The sequence below is a fragment of the Macrobrachium rosenbergii genome, chromosome 56, assembly GCF_040412425.1.
Source record: "Macrobrachium rosenbergii isolate ZJJX-2024 chromosome 56, ASM4041242v1, whole genome shotgun sequence".
In the NCBI taxonomy this organism is placed as follows: Eukaryota; Metazoa; Arthropoda; class Malacostraca; order Decapoda; family Palaemonidae; genus Macrobrachium; species Macrobrachium rosenbergii.
This window is the reverse complement of record NC_089796.1, coordinates 47,333,989-47,346,269: the sequence shown is the minus strand read 5'-3', so window position 1 is coordinate 47,346,269 and position 12,281 is coordinate 47,333,989. Positions and strand designations below refer to the sequence as shown.

General features: G+C 47.1%; 1 protein-coding gene across 2 annotated transcripts in view; it reads left to right on the top strand.

Annotated features, from left to right (window-relative positions):
* Window positions 1-250: 250 nt before the first annotated feature.
* The window catches only part of LOC136836284 (gastrula zinc finger protein XlCGF57.1-like), a 92,852-nt gene continuing 80,821 nt past the window's right edge, over window positions 251-12,281 (top strand). The window contains exon 1 of one of the 2 annotated variants that reach the window (XM_067100341.1): window positions 251-923. The gene's annotated coding sequence lies outside the window, so the exon portion shown is untranslated. The remainder of the gene's footprint in view (window positions 924-12,281) is intronic. The other variant, XR_010852360.1, reaches the window with a different exon arrangement.

Below are 12,281 nucleotides of genomic sequence, written 5' to 3'. Positions count from 1 at the left end.
GATTCCCTTTCGCCTCCTCATCAGAAACGGAAGACTCGTCTCAGTCAGTTCCCAGATGTGGGACCCAGTATCAGTCATTTACCTCAGGATGTTCCGGAAGAATCTCGTTGAGATTGAGGCTTCTCTGAAGCGGAATTCACACGATCAGTCTTGAAAGCCATTCGCAAGACTAACAGTATTTGATGACTGTCATTCCTTAAAACACACGATCATTGTAGAATGTCATTCCTATCATCAGTCAGTTCTAGTTGTGAGAGCGCGCGTTTGTCTTGCTGAACTCGGGATGAACAACCGGGAGAAAGCGAGTGTTGCCATAATGCTAGCATTTTCTTCAAAAACAAGTCGTAACCGCAAACGATGGGTGAAAGACTGGCATACCTTTATGAGTATCAATGAAATACTGCAGGAAAGCCTCGCTGTTGTTATTTTCAGAAGGCATTATCTTCTCGGTGCTGAAGTACACCAAACGAGGAACGTGAGAATACGGACACATGGATTGACATTCAAGACAACAGACGATCAGTCTGGCATTCATTCCATAAGCTCCGCCCACAAAAGTGATGCGTGCGGATGACTGAGTTTTAGATATATTGAAATCCATCATTCTCGGTTTTCGTTCCGCTGTCAGGCAGTCAGTTGGAATGACATTCACGGAAATCCTGACATTCCGAGTGATGGTGTGAATTCGGCTTAAATCTCATTCATCAACAGTTGCCAAGGCTAAGAAGGGCTGAGAACGACGCGTCTAAAGTTCTACCTAACGTTCTCTCTGGTCATTCTGTGTCATGAATGCCTCAAGATCCTAATAACTGGCTCATTATTTACTATGAAAAGCCCAGTTGATAATTCTATAAGTAATGATTTTCTTGACAAGGAAACGCAAGCAAGGAAACTAGCCAAACAGGGAAGAACGACCGTTGTATGTAAGTGCAACTTCCCATAGGCACCCTAGAATAGCAAGGGACCCTTAAAAGAAAGGTCTATTTTACTTTCATTCTGTAGAAATTGCCCAGTGTTTAGTGTAATGGAACAGAAAGGAAATCTTTGATTACCCTAGAAGTGTTGTCACCTGAACTTTGTACCGCTGCTTCCCGAAGCCAAAGGCTCAACTTGTTGCAACCGTCATGCAGCCACTCAGAGGGCCAGAGGCTGAGGCTGAGGCTCTTTTCACCGCAGTTCACTCCCTTTCCCCTGAGGAGGAGGTACTGCTGCAGACCTTCGCATAGAAATAGCCCTTATTAATAACCTTTTTGACAGACCAATATAGAATGCAGAGCAAGGGGTAACGAATTACTAGGGGGGAGGTTAGGACACTGCATCTAAAGTGAGGTTAGGTAAAGGTACCTAAGGCCGGTTAAATCATATTCCTCAGAAATGCTGCCACCAAAAGGTCAAACTATAAAACAACTCCACAGAGACGAGGCTATTACCTTGGAAATTGATTTTTCCCGTACTTTAGTGTTGCTGGTGAAGGAGGTGGTGTTGTTTAGTGTCTGTTAATTATTGTTAACCTTATCTCTATCCAACATGGTTGGGGACCCTTTGGGAACGCCGGGGTTTGGGTTGGGGAAATCGCTGGGAGAAAGACAGGACCGCCACCTTGCTGTTATGCAATGGTTCCGTGCATTCACAAGTCATAAGGGAGCCTTATGTTTAAGAAGGGATTGGCTAAGGAAACCCATTAAACAAGAAACTATACTAACCTAACCTAACTTATTAGTCCATGTTACTTAGCCAGGGGGCTCTGCCCCAGACTCCTTCAGTGAAGGAAGCTACTTTTTACCAAAAGTTCCCCTGTAACACAGCCATGTGTGATTGCATTCCAGGGTGGCCAACGTACAATTATAATATATATGAATTCTGAGGTTAATTATAGTCGACCCCCAAAAAATAACAAAAAATTTTGATAATATATTGTAGGAAAGGTCAATTTCCAAGGTAATACCCCATGCAGACCTGTTCTATAGTTCTCCCTACAAAAATGCCAACTAGGCCTCTGGTAGCCCTGACCTCCTATTCTGCATTCGCTCCAGTGTATATAATGTAGAATAGGGAGATGGGTAGACGTGAGAAATTCTAACCTTTACTAGAATGCTGTGTCCTCACCTTACCTTCCTAACCTAACTTAGGGTGCCATTCCCTGACCTGGCCAGGGGATCCTTTGCCCCCACTGGAACCCCCCCCCCAAGTAATACTGAATATCCCTGTCTCCCTCTTCTGTGTACTACTGTACCTCTGTTCAGGAGAGAACGTTTGAGAAATTTAGTCTGTTTGTTTTTCTGTTCACCTCCCAGGGCAGGGTGCTGGTACTGGCCTATGGTACTTTTGAGAGTGACAGGAGCAGGCTCTAACACTACCTCTGAGAGGAAGCTTAGTCCATGTTTCTAATGATCAGTGTTATTTGTGGGGTGGGCCAGGAAGCACAAAGCCCCCTTACCCAGGTTAGGGCACAGTACCCTAAATGAGGTTAGGTAGGTAAGATCTGGTTAGGTCAGGACATGGCATTCTAGGAATGTTTAGGTTTTTCGTTGGCTGAACCTGTGTCCATCGTTCTCAATTGGCTCCCAAGGCTAAGGTTTGGTCATCGTAGCTTAGCCAAGTATACAGTAGCCTGTTTCTTGAGAGCTGACCTAGGCTAGCTATTGGCCAATGCTAACTGGTGTAACCTAGTTGGTCAGGTCAGGAACTTGTCAAGTGTCACTTATGTTTTTTACCAGTGGGACCAAGTGCAATTGATTCAGCAGTCATTTGTTCTTATGTCAATGCAAACAGTCGCTTTTCTTGTACGTGTGTAATGGTTGCTTTTAACCTGTACTTGTTCCTACACAGATTCAGAGGTTAAAGAAAACTTTTTATCTATCCTAATTTATTAACCTTAATACTAAAACAACCATCAAAAGAACCTTAACCTAATTTAGAAATCTTAATACTACAACAACCATCAAAACTTTTCCTAACTGCAATCTTAATATTACAAAGACCATCAAAAGAACCTTGACCTTATTCATAAATCTTAATGCAAAACCTGTGTTGGTTTTTGAAGAATCATTCAAATTCTTGCTGTCAAATAAATCAGGAAAGCCATTGTTATACTGTATTCTTTACTTTTTTAGTTTCCACTGTCAACATCAACTTCTTCAGTAACCTTTTCCCTTCCTAGATTCACCTCAAACTTCTCAGTCTTACTCTTTTTCTGTCTCCCTCTTGAGGTGATTTCTCCTTTTAATACAACATACTACTGTTTAGGCTTCTGCATTCTGTGGAATAGTTTTCTGTTTCTTCTGTCCGAGCATTACACTTCCTTGCAGAAACTGAATCCGAGTAGAAAAGCTGAATGAATCACAGGTGAGCCTTCGGAAAATTTTCTCAATATCCTTCCACTAGCATCATATTACAACGACTTATGTCTTATCTGCTTTTTATCTGTCATCCTCTTACTCCATCAGTGCTTTCTGATTACAGTGGCTAAGGAAGTGACGTTCCATAAACGTAATCAGCTGGTTTTGGCCTCTCCAGCTGTTCACCTGATTTGGTAATTGCCAGTAGAAATCCTATTATATATGCAGGCTCACCAGGTTCAGTTGAACGGGAGCTACAAGTGCTCAAGCAAACTGCAAGTAAAAAAACAAAAATGAACATGATTAGTAATCAAATAATCATACACTAACAAACACAAAAAATAAATATAAAAAACACAATGGTTTCAAAAACACAAGCCTCTTCTCACAAACCCAGTTTTCCATATTACCACCACAACGTTCCCGGCTCGCAGAAGGACCTCTCCCTTTTTGGGGAAGGTGGAAGCAGTGCTGAACAAAGACACTGTGTAAGTCGTGACAGACTGGTCCCCAGGCTTTTACAACCAAATCTTTCTCATAGAGAAAGCAACGGGGTGTCGGTGGCCAGTCATAGACCTTACTCCCTTGAACCGATTTATTCTCTGGACTCGGTTCATGGTGGAAATGACACGCTCTGTGCTCGCAACCATCAGGGAGTCCTACTTCATGCTTACAGTGGACCTGAAGGATGCGTATTTCCAAATACCCATCCATCGGTCCTCTCACAAGTACCTCTGCTTTATCCTTGGGGAGATGGTGTTCCAGTTCAGGGCACTTTGTTTCTGGCTCTCAGCTGCTCCCCAAGTGTTCACACAAGTGTTCACCCTGGTGTCGTCTTGGGCCCTTTCGCATGGGATACACCTCCTGAGGTATCTCGATGATTGCCCAGTCTTGGCAAGCTCTCGGTCACAGTTGCTCCAGGACAGGGATCGCCTTCTTGAGTTTTGCCGCGACACAGGAGTTGTGGTAAGCTTCAAGAAGTCCAGTCTCATACCCAAGCTGAGGATAAAATGCCTGGGCATGCTGAGGGATATGGCAGCAGTGAGAGCCTTCCCCTCAGACTCGCGCATCAGCGGGTTCAGGGAGGCAGCGCAGTTGTTCCTGTCTTGACAGGAGCAACCAGCTCAGCAGTGCTAAGTCACCCTTGGTCACCTGTCATCCTTGGAGAAGCTGGTCCCTCATGGGCAGCTTCACCTTCATTTTCTTCATTGGAGAATGAAGGAGTTCTGGTTTCCAGCAAGGGACTCCCCGTTCCTTCCCATTCCTCTCTCAGAGGAAGTGAGAAGACTTAACCTGGTGGCTAGATGGCAGGAACCTCGTAATAGGAGTGTCTCTCTACACTCACCCTCCAGAGATGCTTCTGTTCTCAGATGCATCAACCGAGGGGTGGGGCACACACCTGGAGGAGTTGCTGATTACAGGTGTGTGGAATCAGAACAACGGGTACCTTCACATCAACATCCTGGAATTCAGGGCAGCTTTCCTGGCTCTCCAAGAGTTTCGGCATTGAGTGATAGGGCACTCTGTAGTGTTGATGAGCCGCAACACCACAGTAGTGGCATATGTCAACAAGCAGGGATGCCTAGTGTCTCTTCTGCTACACCTGTTGACAGTGCAGGTGCATGAGTGGGCACTAGCACACTCAGTAGAGCTTTCGCCCAGATACATTCCAGGCAAGAGCAATGTAGTGGCAGACAAGCTCAGTTACCAAGGTCAGGTGATAGGGACAGAGTGGTCCCTTCACACAGACATTGCAGAGAGGCTGTTCGACCTTTGGGATAGACCGTCGATCGATCTGTTTGCCACAGGGCACAACAGAAAGCTACAGGTGGTCTGTTCCGTTGTGCCAGACCCATGGGCTGCAGCAGAAGATGCCTTGCAGCACTCATGGGACAACCTAAACGTGTATGCTTTTCCTCCATTTTGTCTGATTCACAAGGTGATCAACAGGGCAATGATCGCCTTGAATCTCAGAATGACCCTGGTGTCTCCCAAATGGCCACATGCCCAGTGGTATCCGGACCTGCTAGCTCTGCCCTCTGAGGCACCGAAAGAGATTCCCACCTGGCACAACCGTCTGTGTCAACCACACGTAGAACGGTACCAGCAGTCGGTGGAGTCCGTTTCACTTCACAGCTGGAGACTATCCAGCATCTCTTGCAAGCGAGAGGTTTTTCATGCTGCACAGCAACAGATGTCTGAACACCTGCATCAATCCTTTGCACCTGTGTACCAAGGGCAATGGGCCATCTTCTGTGGTTGGTGTAGTAGCCAGGGTCTCTCTCCGGTCAGAGTTACTATCAGCTGGTAGCGGACTTTCTCATCTTTCATCGCCAATGGAAGCTTCTCTCTGTCTCAGCTGTCAAGGGCTACAGGGCCTCCCTGGGCCCAGTCCTGTGCCTGAAAGGTGTTTATATCTCCTCGCTGGAGATTTCCTTGCTGATGAGAAGCTTCGAAAGGTCTTGCCCTCCCAGAGAACTCAGGCCCTCTGCATGGGATGTGACTCTCAATTCTTAGGAGCCTGACTCATGCACCGTATGAGCCTTTACGAGAGTCATCAGACAGGGATCTGACCCTCAAGACCGTTTTCTTGCTTGCCCTGGTATCTGCAAAGAGAGTAGGTGAATGTCATGGACTTTCCTTCAGTATTAAGCACTTAAGGTGATGGGGATCTCTTACACTCGATTTCATCCTGGATTTCATAGCAAGGACTCAGAATCCGTCGATCCCTGATGCCAGGTTAAAGTCCTTCTCAATCCCCTCCATAGAGGACTTTGTTGATAATGATCCAGATGAGATGCTTCCCTGTCCTGTTAGGGTGCTGCAGTGCTATCTTAAGAGGACTCAACATCTCTGGCACGAGTGTCAACAACTCTGTTAGTACTGGCTCAACCAAGAAAGAGATGTCCAAGAACATCATCTCTTTCTGGCTTTGTGAGGCGCTCAAACGGGTGCACTCTGCATCTGGTGAGGAGGACACCAGTATGTTCCAGATGAGACCTCACGTGGTCAGGGGCTTTGCTCCATCTCTCGCATTCATGAAGAATCTGTCAGTTCCTCAGGTTCTGAAGGCAGGGGTGTAGTCACGTCAGACCACCTTCACCTCCTTCTACCTTCGGGATGTTGCCCACAAGTCCTTGGACACTTTCCTTGGGTCCTGTGGTGGCTGCTTAACAAGGTGTGTAGCTTACCTGGCTCCCCTAGTGGGACAGGTAGCATCTCACCTAAGGTGTTTGGTTGTGAAAGAGATAGTGCGTGTGTGAGTGACTGGCCTCTTCCCTTTCTCTTTCCATAACCTTCCTCTTCCTGCAGTCAGAGGGTAGGTTAGCAAGCCATCACATGCTGGACTGGCGTCTGATGCAGGCGAGTTATGTGACTGAGCATCCATTCTATTACTGTATCTGTATATTATAGAATTTTAGAAGCAAGTCCAACCCTCTCTCTAGCAAGGGGAGAGAAGGCCTGACAGTAAATCTAACCTAGCCTTTTTTTGAATTGATGCTGTTTACAAGTGCATTCATTTGAAGAGGTCCAGAAGTCTGACAGTTGAACACACAGTTGGCCTATACTTCTGCTCAACATGTCAGAGGCACGACCTCCTTCCTGCTCTACTTGACCAGGAAGAAGGGCCAGGTGTGGCGAACTACCAGTCAGTTCAGAGGCTGACCTAGATTCCTCCCACCGAGGAAGTAAATCTTCCTCATGTAAAGACCGATGGTTTGTACAGTATATTGTGTAGGAGCAAATGAGAAATTTTTTTAAAGTAATTTGTATCTGTTCCTACACAATATACAAACCATCAGTCTTTGCATAGGAATATGCTTCAGCGCAGCTGGAGACTGGCTGTCTAACTTTAAACAAGGTGGTTAAGTATGTAGTTGACTACCGACTATGGGTGGGAGTCCCACCCATCCAGTCGGTATGCATTCACTTTGCTTTTGGCTGGGGAGAGAGAGACATGTCACTCTTCCCTCTGCTCCTGCTGTTCGACTGATTCGTTTGTTTATGTTGTTTTCATCAGATATATTAGTGTGTTGCTGTATTTGATTATATCTGGAGAATACATTCTTATATGATATACAGTAATGCAAATCCAATCCCTTATACACGTGTGTTGCATATTCATTATTCTGATATAATTGTTCATTCTGATATAAAGCAACCCTACAGCTTTACTAACCTTGAGGGTGGTAAAACTAGTTTTGTTACCGAGGCAACGAGCTTAAACTGGTTTCTCACCTCTGTTTATGACTCTATGACACTACTTCGTCTAATTTGGTGAGTTTTATTCTTTCACAGTATGAAGGAAGGTTTGTGTTTTGAGAATTATTACTTGCCATATGTAATGTTTTGGGTTTTTATGTAAGTAACTTACCAAGTAATTACATAGCTATAGTTTCCACTTTAACAGCAGCTTAGATTCAAAATTTCGCAGACAGTGCTTCAATATACTTTGTGTAGGTGATCGGCCTGTCCCACTAACGGAATATTAGAACGACCTAACAAACAGTTCTCATCCCTTGCCTGCCGTCTGTGGTGGCAATACCTGGTCTGGCAGTAGCTTTTCTGGGTTGTCCGACCTGTGTCAGCTGGTGAAATAACCATTCAGCACTTATTTCTAGGTAAAGCTATTGCTAAATATACCAGAGAAAAGCTAAAAAGCTAAGCCGGAGTTACTACCTCCGGTGCGAGCTCCATGAAATGGAGTCGTGTATGAGAAAGGGTGAGATTGTCACAATCACAGGCCTCCCCCCTGTAAACATTCCCAATGTCAAAAGTCCCACCGAGTGAGGTGCCGTTACAAACCCCCGCACCACTCGCGGACTGTAAACAAACCAGCGTCACCTACATTCCATTTTTAGCACGTGTCGCTTTTGTTCGCCTTTTTTGTGTGCGCTCGTTTGTGGCTTATTTTCTTGATTTAATGGCATCCTCCCAGGATTCTTCATCACCTAAGTTGAGTACCATCTCTTTATTTTATTTTAGGTGGTTGAGGCTCCTTATTTCCCTCTAATTTAATAATTAGGGGGATTTATGACGCCCGCCTCGTCCACCTTCTCCCGGCCTCATGTGACCTTCAGTCTCGGTGCGGGATTTTTATGTCGGGGCTTCGTTCCCCTTCATTTTCTTATGTTTTGTGCCTTTTGCTTATCCTATATTCAGTTGGGCATTATTATTTATTGTTTTGTTACCCTTCTCTGGGGAAGTTCGGGTCCTTGTCGTTTAGGCTACGGGTTTACCCCCTCGGGCCTATCCGCTCTTTATCAATTCTTATATGTGTTGTATTTTGGACCCTCACTTCCTCCAGCGTTTGGATATATTATTTGAGATGGTACAGTTATGCTTATTTGGTTTATTTTAGGCCTAGCGCACGGATGTCTTTGATATTTACTGATTATGTCCTTTGTTTTTAATCTTGAAGGTCGGCCATTTTCCCTCCGCGCTCTTATTGTGTTGGGTTTGGTCCTCCCTTCTACATGTGTCTTTATGATTATTTGAATTATTGAATTATTTTATTTATGCCTAGGTTAGGTTAACTTTTTAGGCTAGTCTGGTAGATACCTTCTCCCCCTGGGCTACCTCCTTCAGCCAGCCGGCTGTGTTAGGTTAGCCTAGGAGTTAGGCTATGGCGTTCTGTTCCCTTCCTCGGAAGGGAGGTTTAGGTGTGTAGGAGGGCCTCATGGTTGGTGCTTCCCTTCGGGTGGTGTTATGGTTAGAGGTGTTGGGCCTGCGTTATCTCCCTGTTTCGGCCTTTCCGTTTGGACTGTTGAGTCCTAGTAAGGTTAAGCTGAAATAGCGAGGGTATCTTGCGTAGCCTACCCTCGTCCGATCCACACCTTCGGGTTAGCTTTCCAACTTCATGTATATACCCCTCTCCTACCTCCTTTCCCCCCCCCCCTTGCTCTCTCCCCCCTTGGTTCGCTTTCATATACTTTGTTAACTTACCAAGGCTTGAGAGCTTTACCCTGTTCCTTACGCTATAGCCTACATCCCCTTCCTCTGCATTGATTGGTTTTGTCCTCTCGGTACTGGGTTTCCGACCTTACCCGGTCGGCACCCTGTCGAGGTCTTGTTTGGTGACGGGGGGTGCTCCCACACTCCTGTTCACCATTCCTTTTACCTTTCTTTGCTCATTTGGCCTTTGAGGGTTCCCCATTCTCTCCTCTCTCATTATCATTCGTACATGTTCGTCCGATCGAGAGGGAGAAAGGTGGATCTCATGGCGCCCGGGGAGTGCTTACTCACCCCCTGGTCGCCGCTACTGGTCCCCCTCTCCTGGCCTGTCCCAACTCCCCCCTCCCTCTAGCGTCAGTGCGTTGTTTTTCCCCAACCCGGGTGTCGTTCTCCCAGACCGTCACCTCGGGGAAAAATTGTGTACATGTAGCCAGTTAGAGTTTCCCACCTGACTGTCTTCTGTCGTATTCACACGCCATTGACGTTTACCTTCGTTCTATTCATTTAGAACGCGTACGGTTCCCTAGTATCTACCCTCCGCCGACTAGCTAATTTTGTATTTTCCGCTAGGTAGTCTGGCGTTCTCGTCGCTTACCACTCCGGTGGGTACGGTGTATGGTCGGTCGGTGCTCACCACACCTCCTCCGCTGTCACTGTATTAGAGTAACAGGACTCCCCCGGCTCCAAGCGGAAACACCCACTGTTACTTATAGTTGACCTTTCACTAGCATGTATATATATATTTATATAAATTTCTGAGATTTTGAATTTTACATGTCTTTTCGGGACCTTCCTGTTGCTCCGGATTAACTCCGGCGGTCCCTTTATGTTGTTTTTGATCTTGCATGATCTAGTAGACCCCTTAACCTCCCGGTATGCTCCAGTGGGGCCTATCTGGTCTAATTATCTATTATCCTAAGACACTGCTCCGCCACCCTACTCCGGCGGCCTTATCAGCATACTCATGTACCCGTCCCCTTACAGATGGTGCGTTGTCAGGAGCAGGGGTGCACGGCAGTCCTTCAGCAAGCTAGTGGACATGAAGTTTGCAGGTCCCACTCCGGGTGCGCTGTCCACGTAGGGGACCTGGTCGTCTGGCACCCTGATGGCTGTGAGGTGTGCTACGCTCTCTATGAGCGGGTTCTGGATGAGTCGGTAAGTTAGTTATTTCCTTTCCGATTCATGCTTTTCTTTGAGTTTTGTCTCTTATGGATAATTGGAAGATATTCTCTTTTTAGGAGGTTTGGTCACCTGACTTTCTCCTTCTTTCAGATTGACCGCAGCTCTCGTGACTCTTAAACATTATGACCCTCAAGACCTGGGTCAGTGGCTTTGGGAGGAACGTCGGGGCAGGGAAACCCTACGTACTTTCTAAGGATATTTGCAGCGTTCTCTTCCCCGGTGCCTGGATCTCAGCGTCAGTTGCTGACGAGGTAGCCGCCCCTTTGATCGCTGGGATCCAGGAGATGACTCAGTCCTCCCAAGAAGACGTGGCCGCATGCGGAGAGGTCACCGAGGATGTTGTGGCTCTTAATTTGAATCTGGAGCCCATGAACGTGGACCTGGATCTCCAAGCAGGTAAGGGGGTAAGTGAGGCAGGTGAATATCTGTTTAGCTCTCCTTCTTCTTCTGCTTCTTCTTTCCGGGGATTCGTGAAATCCTCTTGCCTTATGGACGGTGCAAGGTCTACCGTCCCTAAGGTCAAATCTGTTAAGAAAAACCTTGAAGTCCCAGAAAGTCCGCTCTGGGGTTCCCTCGAAGACGCCACGGGCTCCTGGCCCCGTGCCGTCTGACAGCAAGGCCTCTACCTCTGGGAAGGGAGCACGACCCAAGCAAAGTAAGGAGTTTCCCCCTCCTTCCTTTGATGCAGAAGCATTTGCCGAGCTTCTTATGCAGAAGCTCAACAAAAGAGTTGACGACAAGCTGTCGCAACTCTCGAATCAGTTGTCATCCTCCAATGCTTCCGTGCTTTCCCTATCGCAGCAGGTTAAGTCCCAAGGGACCTTAATCTCTGGATTCATGCGTGGCGGAGCTGCCAACAGATCTTTCTCAGTTCCAGACACCTCCACCCTTCCTCCCTTTGATAAGGGGAACCCTTGGCACCTGACCCTTTATGCTCCCCAGCATGAGGGTACCCTTACTATCGAGGGCCTAGGCACCCGTAGGTTGGAGGAACTCGAATTCTTCCCTCCTGGTCTGGAATCTCCTTACCCAGGTTTTGCCAGACTCACTGAGGAGGCATGGATTCGGTCCGATAAGGTCCCCAAGGAAACTGTCATCTTCCTGAGGACCAGGCCCAGTCGTCTCTGCTAAGGGCTCTGCTCGGAGTGGCAGGCGGAGAACACCAAACTCACCCCGGCCAAGGGTGCGTTTTGATGTTCTCTTTGGGAGAGGTTCTTCCCACCCCTTGCACCTCAAAAGTGGCTTCCCTCACTAGCCAAGCTTGCATGGAGGGTAAGCCCTTCCTCATCTCCGGGAGACAGATCCCACCTCTCTTGTCTTCCCCGGAGATTCTGAGTTTTGGGAAGGAGCCCCAGCCACTTTCACGGTAACACGACTTGACCCTGACTGCGCTTCTAACCTGTTCAGTGAGCAACTGCCTAAGATCCCGGAGTCGCTCCTGAAAGCTGAAGCTGAGACTAAGGACAGGTTTAGCAGGTCCTTAAACTCTCTGACTTTGGCAGAAGCAACGTCAGTGGTCTACAGCGAAGACGCTTTATTCCAGGTGCTGACGAAATCTCTCTTAGCGAGTTTTCAGCAGGACCTGTATGACTTTATCAAGGCCCGGATGAACTGCCGAAAGCACATCTTTTCGGCAGCCACCATCCGTCATGAGCCTAACAGGCTTATAAAAAGTTCCATCTGGGGAGCTAATCTCTTCCCCCTGGAAGAGGTTGATACGGTCCTAGCTGAGGCAACTAGGGCCAATCAGAGTCTCCGCTCCCGTTGGGGTCTATCATTCAAAAGGAAACAGTCTGAGCCCGCCGG